Source organism: Carcharhinus amblyrhynchos, chromosome 8 (genome assembly GCF_965287045.1).
Source record: "Carcharhinus amblyrhynchos chromosome 8, sCarAmb.v2.hapA, whole genome shotgun sequence".
Lineage (NCBI taxonomy): Eukaryota > Metazoa > Chordata > Chondrichthyes > Carcharhiniformes > Carcharhinidae > Carcharhinus > Carcharhinus amblyrhynchos.
The window spans coordinates 56,668,938-56,683,752 of record NC_137331.1 but is presented as its reverse complement, the minus strand read 5'-3'; the positions used below and the strand labels follow the sequence as shown (position 1 = coordinate 56,683,752).

The 14,815-nt window shown below is 41.9% G+C and overlaps 1 protein-coding gene across 1 annotated transcript in view; it reads left to right on the top strand.

Annotated features, from left to right (window-relative positions):
• The window catches only part of sulf1 (sulfatase 1), a 416,345-nt gene that overhangs the window by 389,541 nt on the left and 11,989 nt on the right, over nucleotides 1-14,815 (top strand). The window lies entirely within an intron of this gene.

Genomic DNA, 14,815 nt, shown 5'->3' with positions numbered 1-14,815 from the left:
GTTTTTTGTTTCAATATCTTAATTCCTGGTTTCCTGTCTGACTTGAAAATGTGCACTTTCTGCTTTTGTTTTAGAAAGCAGTTCAATTGATGATCTACACCTCTGTTTTTTTAATGCTAGTCTAAGGTAAGTCTCCAGTACAATATGCAGGGAGTGCTGCCTTTTTGGAAATGGCGACCTTTAAACTGAGATTTCACCAATTGTCCTGGTGAGAATTAGCACTCCGATGTCATTCTTCAAAGAAGACATTGGGCCAAATCTCCTGATCTTCGGATTGCCGGAGGTAGCGTATATATTGGGAAATGTGTTATGATCTGGCGGAAATCCTGATGCTAGACATGTCCAGGAAGTTTAACTTTTGAATGGGTTGATTTCCTGCTGCCCGAGACCCTCCACGAATGTCTCCAACCCTGAGCTCAAGGCAGAGACTAGGCCTAGACAGTTCCTCAGGGAATGTTACAGTTTGAAACCTGAATTAACAACTGGGTAACTCAACTAAAAAACACAACTGAGCCCCTAAATAGCCCTCTGCAGACGACCTGATTATCCCATAACTACCCCTAACATCTAACTACTCTCAACCACCTGACTACCTCACACCTGACTAAATCTCCAAACTGACTGCTCCCTCGACCAGGCCTGACTACCCAACTGACCACCAGATTATCCTCCAACCAGCTGACAACACCACAATCCAAAAACTCTCCAAATCGACTTCCTCTGCCTCAAAACCAATGCACCATGCCCCTCCAGCACCCAACTATGCCCAACCACTCAACTCCCTAATTACCAGACTTCCCTCCTGACCACCCATCTACTCTACTAACTAACCCCTGATGACCTAACCACCCCACAACTGACTAATCCTCTGAACTGACTACCCTCCAAACCACTCGATTACTCCCAGCCAGACGTGACAATCCCCTCGAGCAGACACGACCAATCCTGCAGCCATCCTCCTATCTCCCAACAAGACTTGAATACCCCCCCTCCACCCATCTAACCCCTCGCTTGGGTATCGCCTGACTCATTGACCACCTAACGACACCCCCACCAGCCTTGACCACTTCCTCTAGACTACACCTCCTAGATCAGACTAACCTCCCAACCATCCCCCTCCAAACAGACCCAACCACCCCCCACATTTGCCCTCAACAAGACCTGAGAACCCCACAACCATCCGACTACACTCCGACCACCCAAGTATTCCCCCCACACCAGATCCAATCGTACTCCCCCCTCTCCATCTGACTGTACCACAACTGCTCAACTACTCCTCAAGCCACCTGTCCACCCACCTCACCCTCATCCGCACCTCACTCACTTGCCCATTCACTCATTCACCACACTCATGCATTAAAAGACATTTTAAAACACACCTGAATACAGCAGCTACTGTTGTAAAAAGGGGCTATGTCTTCTCCTTCCCCCGACTCTGCCGCATTCACTGGACTTGTCGGGGAGTGCCTACTTCAGGAAGGATCAGAAGATTCAGGAAAAAAATAGGCAGTATCACTGGGTCAGAAAATAGCTGGTGAGCAGCAAGAAGGGTGTATTGCTGCAAGAGAATTCTAATCCCCAACCTTCCTTGTTATTTAATCTCATGGCAGCTGATGACTTTTGAAGCCTTTCATCCCCATTTTCTTTTTTCACATTTAATTTAGTTTTACTGAGTTGTATCTAACCTAGCTGCACCCTCTCTAATTTCTTTTTGTGGTTCCACTGTGCGCTTTGGAGGATGCAGCAAGTTCTAAAATATTGTTTTTCCATTGTTCTAAAAGTGATTTTGAAGATTTTTTCAGCCAATCAAAGACTAACATGACCACGTCTTTGACACATCCACGCATTTCAGCCAGAGGATCTGCCTGAACGGGTGCACTCATCAGCAGCCCTGCAATCCAGCGAATACATTTTTAAAACCAGTTTGGATACAGATTACTGACTTTAGATCAGATTTGTAATAAGCTGGTATTGAATGTTTTTGGAAGTGCCATACTGCTAAAGTGATTATTCAGATCCATATCGTGAAGCATTTTCCACAAATAGACTCTACTCTCCCCACTCCATGCATTATTCTCTCAGAAAAAATGTCACTATTAATCCACATATAGACTGCAAACCAACTTGAACTGTATCTATCTGTCCTACATCGATTTTCCTTAATTTAATTTGTACGTAGTTAGGCAGAACAGGTGAATTACATTTAAATGAAAAAGATTGACTTAGTGGAACTTCTTTTCTTTGAGATGTATACTACAGTATTAAACAGGTTCAGTTTGGCTCAGTTGGCTAGACAGCTGATTTGTGATGCAGAGCAATGCCAACATCATGGGTTCAATTCCCATATTGACTGACATTATTCATAAAGATCTGCCTTCTCAACATTGCCCCTCAATTGAGGTGTAGTGATCCTCAGGTTAACTCACCATTTGTCAGTTCTCCCCCTCAAAGGGGAGATCAGGCTATGGTTATCTTGGACAAAGGCAATTTTTAGTATTAAGTGCATGTAGTAACTAATTTGTGTAGGTTAGTTTTTTGCTTGTAGATTAGCTACTGATAATTATTCCATTCTGAAAATTGAGAACAAAAATGCTTCAGAAATTTAATTGTCAAACAATTTCAGAAATACTAATATTGTGAATTGTTTGTAATTCTGTTAGCATTATCCAGAGCTAATATTGAACATAAGATCAGATACTAGTGTCATTAGGGATAAGTTTGACTTTAGGCAGAAGAGTAAAATAGGCAATAGTCAATCATCAGTTCATTCTACATCTCCCCTAACATTTATGTCTGTTGAAGGCAAAGGAGATAAAAAGCAGTGGAAATTTTAAACTGGCCGTTGATTCTCTACCATCCATTTTACACCTTTGCACAAAGACAGATCTATTCTAGTTGCCTTCTATACATTCCCAGTGCCGAATAAAGTGCCTATAAAAACTTAACTTCCTAATGAAACTAGTTTACAATGGTACAAGACTGTTTTTATTCCCTATTATTCTTGATTCCCCAGCCATGTTGTACTGATTAAATCTTGTGTGAAGATTACTTTTTCTCTCTATTTTAACCATATTACATTTTTCTTCAGGTAATGCATGGACAGATACATTGTGAATAATTTACCATTCTAAAATCATTAACAAAAATTACTCTTGTATTTTCCTAATCAGGAAATAAAGATGGAGGAAGCTTTGATCAGCACAGGTATCCATACTTTTTATTCTCTTAAACAACTTTCTTTCCAACCAATTGCATGAGCTCACCCATTGAAGCTTTTGTTTTTTCTTTTTTGTGCATTGCACTCAGCATTCTTTCATGCATGATAACTCATCCTTTAACAAATAACAGCTCAATCTTATTTCAGATCATCTGTTGTACTCAGCTCTGCTTTTTGGGTACCACAGGAATCCGAATAATTTTTTCTTGATGTGGTCCCAGTTCAGTTATTGAAGCTGAGAATGATTTTGAAGTCAAGATAAATTGATTCCTATCATTTTGTCTGTCGCTGCATCAGACATATGTTTATGCACACGCATAATATAGATCACACACACCAGCACACTGACGGATCATTGGGGTGGAGTTTCTGCTTAGGTTGCATTGGCAATTCTCCTGAAGAAGGTTGAAGAAGTTTAAGTTTGAGTAACCTTGAGCATAAATTGCCTTTCTGCAATCATTTGGCTGGTTTAAAACACCTCCCCCCAACTCACAAAGCCGATCACACTCCCGAATCGCCATGGCCTGTTCCCGCTAACTGACCCATTTGCAAATGTTTTGAGGAGTCTCTTAAAATCAAGACCATTTTAGGTGCAAGAACACTAATGGATACTAAACTTTAAAATATAAAAAGAATTACTAAGAAACTGATTAGTTACACCAATGTAGCTAGCAAATGGAGCTCTATGAATATTTTAGTCTTTTTCAAGTTGTTTAAATCAGGTTGCCCACCTGTGGTGGATAATGCCTATATTTTCAGCTGTATTAATAAAATTAAACACGTTTACCAATTTTAACCATGCCAGCCAATTCATTCCATTCCGATGCCATTACATTCTAAAGAACTGCCTTACTATTTTGGCTGATGGACAAATTTACATTTGTGAGTATGCAAGTTAATTTGAGCAAAAACCTGAACCATAACTTTAGCTAGAAAACTAGAGCAACCTTGAGTGAAATTTGTGCCCAGATTTAATGATTGTATCCAAAGTGAAAACTGCACTCCCAATACATTTGTGAATTTTTGCAAGTAAGTTATTAACTTCTTTTTGAAGTCTAATGAGAATTCCACTCATAACAATTACAGTTAAATTTTCTGTGAAATGCTCTCTGTGACAATTAAATGAGACTTTAAATTCCACCAGATCAGACTCTCATGGCTCCCACCCTGAACCAAAGGTCATAGGGTGGAATTTTCCCAAAAGATGGCAGTGTCAGAAAACCAGCGAGCTTCTGCCCAGAGAAAAGGGTCGGTTTTGTGATAAGGTCCTCCCATACATTGCCATTTTTTTGAACTGTCAATGTGAGAGATGGGGTCTAAAGACTCTCACAAGCCTGGCTTCACACAGATCAAGGCGTCTTTAATAAAGGGCACCCTTAACTCAAATTTAATTTAAAGAGCCCAGTTTCCCACCGTCCCAAAAACATTTGGACCCTCCCATCATTGATGGCATGATCCCAGCCCCTGCCACACGCCTTGCGCACAACATATAGACTGTTGACATGAAACCCTTCCTCCATGCCCCCAAAGCATCATGGCACTCCCAGTGCATTGCCCTGTATGTGCCACCTCCATCAGGCTCTGCTTCCTCCAGGTCCCACCCCTTCAGGCCCTGCCTCTGGGCCCTGCCCTTGGGCACTGCCCTGTGATGATCCCAACCATCCAGGGGCTGCAAATGGCCTCTGAGCCCCCAGCATGGTCATCATGCTGGTCTCCTTTTGTGTAGTGATTTGTGCCAGCTTTATGTCACACCAGCAGGTGGGGAAATAATGACGTTCCCAGAAAATTTGGTGTCTGTATATTTAAATATATTTAAGCCCATGATAATCAGGTCACACCCTAGATGGGCATAAACCTCATGACAGCTGCTAGGAGGGCCCAAGAAGATCAAAAACTGTTTTGCACCCCTTTTAGGCCTCTGGCTGAATTTTTCCAACATAGCAGGATTTGAGCCAGGCACAACAGAGCCAGAGAATTGCCCCTCAATAGCCAGACTTATTGGAATGTATTATCGGTGACTTTGCCAATGTGGACTGGCGCAGTGGATAATCTCCACTTCCATCATTAATGTCAGCTGTTTCCAATAATTGCTCAAACTAATCTACTTTCATCAGAATTTCAGAGCTTGTACTTCAACACATTCATAAAATCATTTTATTAACTTTTTGTCTATTTATAACTGGCAAGTTTCACATGCCTTTTGCATCTTGAAGGATATCTTCTCAGATCTAATATGAATTTAGTAAATTGCCTTAACTAAATTCTCACAGGTGAATAATGTATGTTTACTTCTGTAGTCCCTACACAATAAGCACCCTATCTTAACAGGACTGTCCAGCAAGTACTGGGTGGAGGTTAAAAGTTTTGCCATACACAGCATAAGCAGATTGGCAAATGCTACACAGGACCATTCTGCAACAACTCTGGGAGCCAGAGACACAAAGGAATTGGGAGAGGTCCTGGGGAAAGGACATCCATTGATTCATAGTAATAGAATGAAATGTAGTGCAGAGAGGTCTTAAACTGGTAGAAAAAAGATTTAAAACTTTCATGGTCATGCTTACAAAGGATGACTGCAAGAAGTAAGTGCACTAAAAGCAAGACTTTTCAAATAGATGGCAAAGGAAAAGTAAAAATTTATATAAGCTGATGAAATTGGCCTGTCCTATCTGGTAAAGAATTACATTAAGTCTACAGTCATCCAAAATAAATCAAGATATTTACATAGAGATTCAGAAAATGATGTATGTACCTAATTTAATCTTATTTTTAAAATCTAACTGACTGATATTTGCCTCTTTTTGTTCCTGCTACCTGGTTGCCAGGCTACAGCAGCATCGAAAGTGGCCAAAGTTGAGGAGGCCTAGCTTCAAGTCCTTGTGAGTGACTAAAAGCTATTTTTTAGTATTCATCAAATAGGGAAGAGATCACTGTTAAGGTGGTGGTAGCAATTTAAAGTTTTCAATTCATTTGCATTCCTGTTTCTTCAATTTTGCGGCTGCAGCTCTTTAGTCTTAACTTTGCTCCTAAAACGTTCGTTATTGCCATATTATTGGCAAAGGCATAATTGCACGGAGGTGTCAGTAGCTGTAATTTGGCAGTTTGGGATTGCACAGAATTGATTACTTTTGACATTATGCCGCTTGGACAATGACATCTTTATTAAAGCACACCATAGGAGCATGCTGTCAGGGTGCTTTCGGGTGTACATTGCTGTGCCAATGAATCAAAGATTCTGCTCGGTCCTGTCTCTTTCAAAAGCTTTTTTGTTCTTGAAAAAATAAGGTCTTGTCTTTCTTTTCTTGCTTCATGCCAAATTCCCTGTCTCCTTAAGTTCCATGTATTCTGCAGTCAGAACTGCTTCTTTCTGGTGTCGTGACACTTTGTGCTGTTTTATGCTGTCAGGGTTGTTCTCTGTTGGGGGAGGGGAGAGAGAGAGAAGCAAAGGGTAATTATCCGGCGGAGAAATGGGACAGCTGCAGTGACGGGTGTACTAGTTCAGCCCCGGACTTGCTCTCATGTCTGCTGGCAGAGTGCCGCAATAAATTGACACAAGGCCTCTTCACAGAGAAGCGCTGATGGCTGCGTTGTCAAAAGACCATTCTCCAAAATGGCCAGCTGCCATTTATTAAGTGACAAAATGACAAAAAGCCAAGGGAGAATCACTTCTGAGCAGACAAATGGTATGTCCTGCAAAGAGATCCAAAAGATAAGGGAAAAATAATCTGCACAAAATGGTCAAATAAATGCTGGTGCCTTAGATTCCAGTCAAACTGGCAGCATCCCTGCTAATAGAACATAGAACATTACAGCGCAGAACAGGCCCTTCGGCCCACGATGTTGCGCCGACCAGTTACAAAACAATGACCCACTAACCTAAACCAATCCCTTCTCGTCCATAAACCTATCCACGGATCTCTTAAACGCCCCCAAACTAGGCGCATTTACAACTGCAGCAGGCAGGGCATTCCAATCCCTCACCACCCTCTGGGTAAAGAACCTACCCCTGACATCTGTCCTATAACTACCACCCCTTAATTTAAAGCCATGCCCCCTCGTGCTAGATTTCTCCATCAGAGGAAAAAGGCTATTACTATCCACCCTATCTAAACCTCTAATCATCTTATATGTTTCAATAAGATCCCCTCTTAGCCGCCTTCTTTCCAGCGAAAACAACCCCAAATCCCTCAGCCTCTCCTCATAGGACCTCCCCTCCATACCAGGCAACATCCTGGTAAACCTCCTCTGCACCCTCTCCAAAGCCTCCACATCTTTCCTGTAATGTGGGGACCAGAACTGCACACAGTACTCCAAGTGCGGCCGCACCAGAGTTGTGTACAGTTGCAACATGACGCTGCGACTCCTAAATTCAATCCCCCTACCAATAAACGCCAAGACACCGTATGCCTTCTTAACAACCTTATCTACTTGACTCCCAACTTTCAGGGATCTATGTACACATACACCTAGATCCCTCTGCTCATCCACACTATTCAAAGTCCTCCCGTTAGCCCTATACTCAACACATCTGTTATTCCTACCAAAGTGAATTACCTCACACTTCTCCGCATTAAACTCCATCCGCCACCTCTCGGCCCAGCTCTGCAACCTGTCTAAGTCTTCCTGCAAACTATGACACCCTTCATCACTATCTACCACACCTCCGACTTTGGTGTCATCAGCAAACTTACTAATCCACCCAACTATACCCTCATCCAGATCATTAATAAAAATTACAAACAGCAGTGGCCCCAAAACAGATCCCTGAGGCACACCACTCGAAACCGAACTCCATGATGAATATTTACCATCAACCACCGCCCTCTGTCTCCTATCCGCTAGCCAATTCCTGATCCAATTCCCTAGATCACCTCCAATCCCATACATCTGCATTTTCTGCAGAAGCCTACCATGGTGAACCTTATCAAATGCATGTTGGCAAGTTCGCCCAATTTAAAAATCACAAGCAGGTACACAGGCCATCCGTATGTCTGATGGAGAGGTATTGCTAGAGCCACCTCGATAAGAAAGTACAAATGCCATTGTGACAGTAATTATCCCATCGAGGTCCCGCAGGCCTTACATATGCGATCCCCTTCACCGAGAATTCTTGCCTCAATCGTGTTCTTTGCTGCACTGACAACCTTGATGTGGAGTTGCCGGCATTGGACTGGAGTAAAACGGAAAGAAATCCCACAACACCAGTTTAAAGTCCAAACAGGTTTATTTGTAGCAAAAGCTGCAAGCTTTCGGGACAGCCCGAAAGCTGATGAAGGGACAGGCTGTCCCAAAAGCTTGCAGCTTTTGCTACAAATAAACCTGTTTGGACTTTAAACTGGTGTTTTGGGATTTCTTTCTGTTCTGACAACCTTGAGCCAATGGAGGTTCTGAACAAGGTCATGACCTCGGGTATCTGGGTCACAAACTCCTTTCCAACCAGTCCACCACACTCCCACTGGCAATGCAGCAGGAGTGTGGCAGAAGGGTAAAGGGATTTGAGCCCTTCTTTGTTCTTCTCCCTTGAATAAAAAAATGTTGTGACTCGAGTCTTTAAAGATTTGGAATTAAAATTGCACCAGTTTTTGACCCTGAAATAAAACTTCAGCACTTATCAATCATCCTATTAAATTTAAACTTCCGACTCCTTCCTGTTAATATCCATCAGCTTCACATCTAATTGTCATTGATTTGCATGTTATTAATTAAAGTATAGATCAGTCTAACAGGTAAATACATGGCCCTAATTTTCCATCATGAGATACAAGAATAGTAACATCCAATATGTTTATCTACAGTTACTCAGTTTTAGCAAAGGTATTTACCTATTCATTTTAAAGTTGTAGCTTGTAACCCACAGAGCAATTTTATGGTATTAAAAATATGTCTTTGCTGGGATATTGTAATTTGTAAACAGATATTGCCCAACCCGCTACAGTCCTGACCCTTTACCTATTACTCCCCCATTACCCCTTCTGCTTATCTCCCATCATTGTGTTCCTTTATCTCAAATTCACCATTTGTAGAAGGATTTCTTTGTTAGCTGGGACTCAGTGCTATCACTTGTGCTTTGGTGTCACTAGATTGTAGGTTCAAACCCTACCTGGCCAATTCTTTCTTTGGCTGCAAAATTATTGTCCTCAAATTGGCGCTATGTTTCCGACATTACAACAGTGAATGCATTTCAAAAGTGCTTCATTGGCTATTAAGTACTTTGAGACATCTCTTGCTCCATTTTACTAGAGGATCACTAAAAGATGCCAAAGTAAATAGAACTGCACAGACTTGATCTTTATCTTTCAAGGCAACTATTGCACTTCTCTGATAATTCTAAATATATCTCCAGGTTAGGTTCTTATCCTGACAGTGGCCAATGGAAAGTTAATATTAATTCCAAATGAATTGAAGTTGCACAGCAGACATGGAGTCAAGTAAAGCACGGTGGTCTTTCCTGGGCTCCTATATTTCTATGGTGTCAGTACTAGATGACAAGTCAGTTCAAGTTAGTAGATCACAGATCATTCCTATCGACAGATTTACTTCACTTTATTTCATCTTACGTTGTCCATTTTGTCCATTTCACTAATAAACCTTTTTTTTAAGTGTGCAGGTTCACCGTGTTGCTGCTGCAGTATTGCTTTTCTGTTAGTCTTAGATGTCTAACCATTAGCCATCTTTCATTGCCTTATTTTCCCAAGGAGAAACCTATCCAGCCACCTGGATTGTCCAAACCAAGACTGAAGGTCATTTGTTCCGCTTGCTCTTTGTTGTTTTTCTTTGGATTGGCTTTTGATTTTCAGCTTTGACCATTTTCCTAACTCTCACAGGCTATGCGGTTCACCTAACAGGACCTCCTCACACACTGCCATTCATTATATTTCTGTTTTTCCCTCCAAATAACAAAACTTTCTAATTTTCTTTCTGTGCCATCTTTTATTGATGTGGCATTTTGAAAACAGCATAAAATATGTCTTTAATAAATGTTCTGAGAACACCAAATCCTTTCCTTTGGGTTATTGGCAGAATGCAGATACTGGCCAGCTGCCTGTGCTAGATGAAGTTATCCCTAGGATTTAGAGGCCCTGGTTTTATAAATTGGGAGGGCAGCTATGGGGCATCAAGCAGACATCCTAATACAGCCCAATGGATTGCGGATTAAGGAGCAAGCCAAGGCAGCTTCCAGTATGGTGGTCAGGCATTGGGAGTTGTTATCAAGGAGCCTGGGTGTCCAAGGGCAGCAGAAGCCGAGATCATTTCTATGGAAATGCTTCACCAGGAAGCCACAAAAATGACTTTTCACTTTGGTAGGCCTCTTTCAACTCCATTTTCTGTGGAACTGGTCAGGATGTGCACAGAGCAGGCTCCAACCAGTTTCAATCTATATTGGCAATTGGTCTCCTATTTGTATCATAGGATCCAGATTTTCACATTAAAATGGACTTATAATAAAAATTACAAGCAAGTACTTTGGACACTTGGCAGGAAGCCCCTTTCAAAATGGAGCTGCCACATAAAAGGTGTTTATAGGCCAGCAAAACTGCTAACTCCATTATGAATTAATACTGTACTGCAAATTCCAAGTAAAAGCAATCAAAATTAACCCCTATGAATTTAAACAGTGAAGGAAGATTTCTACTGTATGTAATGTGTAACAAAGTAATAAACAGATTTTTATTATAAATATAGCATGGAAACCTTGAGCTACTTGGCAATAGGCATGAAACTAGCAGCCACCTCTTATAGAAACAGTCCCATTTTAATGCCTATTAAAATCAATGTGCGGAGTTTAATTCTCACTCTCATAAGAAGTAAGAACTAAGATGAAAACGTTTCTCTAAATAAATGATTTTATTGGCATTAAGACAGAACACTTTTACAGGTAAAGATGCTTACAAACTTCTCCAGCATTACAATTGGCTCCTCAAGGAATATTCTACAGCTTTCAGGGACTGAGGGGTTAATTCATTGATGTCTTCCTTGGATTGCTTTTGGTCTGTCTCCTGCTAATCACAATAAAATGACTGTTTTATTTCCCTGTTAGAGCAACTTGCTGATTGTTTTTTGCCCCTTCCTCTTTTTCATGGCTTGAAGAGCCAGCAGTTCTAGTTATGATTTGTTTTATTTCTAACCTGGTCCTTATCTCCCTTCAAGTACAGTTTGGCTCTTGAACACAGCAGTTACCCTCCAACAATTTGAAGCAATGACACTATCCATGATACTTCTCGAGCTTGGTCAAGCTTCCCAGCATGCCTTCTAATTTCAGTCATGTCCTGAGTTCTTGATTTTGTTGTGAATCAAATTTCGATCTTTCAGCACATCGTCTAGGGTTTCCAGCACATCATTTTAGTTTTCCTTAAAACTGATATTAAAAGTCAATATTGAAAAATCCAAAATCCTTCAAATGTAAAGGAAAATCGAGGAGTTTCCAAATGGCCGACTGACCTATAATGTCACTGTTACTGCTGCTGGCAAGTTGAAAATCTACCCCTTGATGCAAAAAGCAGTGATCAAGCACTTGTTCAATTTGGCTGCAGTTAGAAAGCTAGGAATTGCAGATTGATTATACTATATACACCCCAAGCATATAAATCAGGCAAGTTGTCAACTGGACGATATATCCACAAGTGCCAGTTTTCTGCCTGTAACCAAAATGGAAGTTATTCCATTTGTTACTGATAGACTAGCACCTGGAGCAATAGGCTCAGAATAACTCAAATAAATGATGATTCATTTAGCAGAGAAATAAATCATTAGATTGCATATTCTCAGGCCAAAGATTTATAAAACAAAAGCAAAATACTGTAGATGCTGGAAATATGAAATCAAACAAAGTGCTGAAAATGTTCAGCCGATCAGGTAGCACCTGTAGAGAGAGAAGTCAGAATTGGAAGATAGGGGTCAGAGATTAACGATTTTAAACAAGTAAAAAGCCAGGGAAATGTGGGGAGAGGAGCAATTAAGTGGAGGAAAGAACCAAAAGTCTTTGGCTGGTGGTGACGGGCGATTAAATGTCAAAAGGGATGATGGGACAAACATAGAAAGAGATGGACGTGGAGGAGTTGAAACTTGAGCTGGAGGTAAAACTTGCTGCCTCTCCTAGTGGGACTGGCCAGGCTTTGACTGAGTCGACAGCTTCAGGACCCTGCTGTCCATAACTGGATGACAAAGACAAAGGCCATTTTGGAAACTGCCTCCATGAAGAAAGCTCTCCCGGTTCTGTTCCCTGTACCTGTCAGCTCAGGAACCCCATTTGATCCCAACATCAAGGTCCCAAAGTCTGTGCAATCAATTCAATTCCTCTGTCCACGGATGCTGCCACACCTGCTGGGTGTTTCCAGGTTATTGTGAGCTGACACAGTCTCTGATACTCTGAAATTACTGCTTTCAATTGGTTACAGTAAGGAGTCTCACAACACCAGGTTAAAGTCCAACAGGTTTATTTGGAATCACAAGGTTTCGGAGTGCTTCATGATGAAGGAGCTGCGCTCTGAAAGCTGGTGATTCCAAATAAACCTGTTGGACTTTAACTTGGTGTTGTGAGTCTTCTTACTATGCTTACCCCAGTCCAATGCCGACATCTCCACACCATGGCTTCAATTGGTTAGTTTGAATTACCCAGGCCTGAGGGCAGATTTATGTTCACCTCTGGATGACTTTTGTCTTTTGCTTAACATTTTCCTCTGACATATCCATTCCTACAACACAAGTTGGGTAATTTTGATTTTGTGTGATAGTATAAAACAGACAGTAACGCCCTGGCAACTGGTTTTAACTCTCCTGTTATTTTACCCATTGAAGTAAAGTGAACTGTTGATTTAGTGTCAGACATTATACACTATTACACAAAGTCAGAATTAACTCCAATATGCTTATTATTCCTTTCAGAAATACAGAAACATGGAAAATAGAAGCAGGACTAGGCCTTTCAGCCCCTCAAGCCTACTTCACCCTTTATTATGCTCGTGGCTGATCATACAACTCAATAACCTGATCCCACTTTCCCCCATGTATCCTTTGATCCCCTTCACTCTAAGGCCTATATGTAACTGCTTCCTGAAAACATTCAATGCTTTATCCTCAGCTGCTTTCTGTAGTAGCAAATTCCACAGGCTTACTACTCTCTGGGTGAAGCAATTTCTCCTCATCTTAGTCCTAAATAGTTTACCCCACCCCCTTACACCCCATGTTCTGTACATCCCTATCATCGGGAATATCCTCTCTGTGGCTACCCTGTCTAGTCCTGTTAGAATTTTTTAGGTTTCAATGGGATCCCTCTCATTCTTCTGAACTCCAGCAAATATAATCCTAACCAATTCAATCTCTCCTCGTATGTCAGTCTCGCCATCCCAAGAATCAGGCTGGTAAACCTTCACTGTACTCCGTCTGTAGCAAGGACACCCATCTTCAGATAAGGAGACCAAAACTGCACACAATACTCCACATGTGGCCTCACCATGGCCCTGCATAATTGCATCAGGACATCCCTGCCCCTAACATAAGAACATAAGAAATAGGAGCAGGAGTAGGCCATCTAGCCCTTCGAGCCTGCCCCGCCATTCAATAAGATCATGGCTGATCTGAAGTGAATCAGTTCCACTTTCCCGCTTTCTCCCCATAACCCTTAATTCCCTTGTCTATCAGAAATCTATCCACTCGTGTCTTAAACATATTCAGCGAGGTAGCCTCCACCACTTCAATGGGCAGAGAATTCCAGAGATTCACCACCCTTTGAGTGAAGAAGTTACTCCTCAACTCTGATCTAAACTGCGCCCCCCCCGCCCTTATTTTGAGGCTGTGCCCTCTAGTTCTGCTATCCTTTCTAAGCAGGAAGAATCTCTCTACCTCTACCCTATCTAGCCCCATCATTGTCTTATAAGTCTCCATAAGATCCCCCCTCAGCCTTCTAAACTCTAACGAGTACAGACCCAGTCTATTCAATCTCTCTTCATAAGCTAACCCCCTCATCTCCGGTATTAGCCTGGTGAACCTTCTCTGTACTCCCTCCAAGGTTAATATATCCTTTCGTAAATACGGGGACCAAAACTGCACACACTACTCCAGCTGCGGCCTCACCAGTGCCCTGTACAGTTGCAGCAAGACCTCCCTGCATTTATATTCTATCCCCCTCGCTATAAAGGCCAACATTCCATGCGCCTTCTTGATCACCTGCTGCACCTGCAGACTGGGATTTTGCGACTCATGCACAAGGACCCCCAGGTCCCTCTGCACAGTAGCATGCTGCAGCTTTTCACCCTTTAAATAATAATCCCTCCTACTATTATTTCTACCAAAGTGGATAATCTCACATTTGCTAACAATATACTCCATCTGCCAGGTCCTCACCCACTCGCTCAGCCTACCCAGATCTCTCTGCAGACTTTCCGCACCCTCCACGCAATTCACTTTTCCATTCATCTTCATGTCATCAGCAAATTTCGTCACCCTACACTCAGCCCCCTCCTCCAGATCATCTATATAAATGGTAAACAGTTGAGGCCCCAGCACCGATCCCTGGGGCACTCCACTAGTCACCAACTGCCAACCAGAAAAGCACCCATTGATTCCAATTCTCTGCTTCCTGTTAGATAACCAATCCTCAAT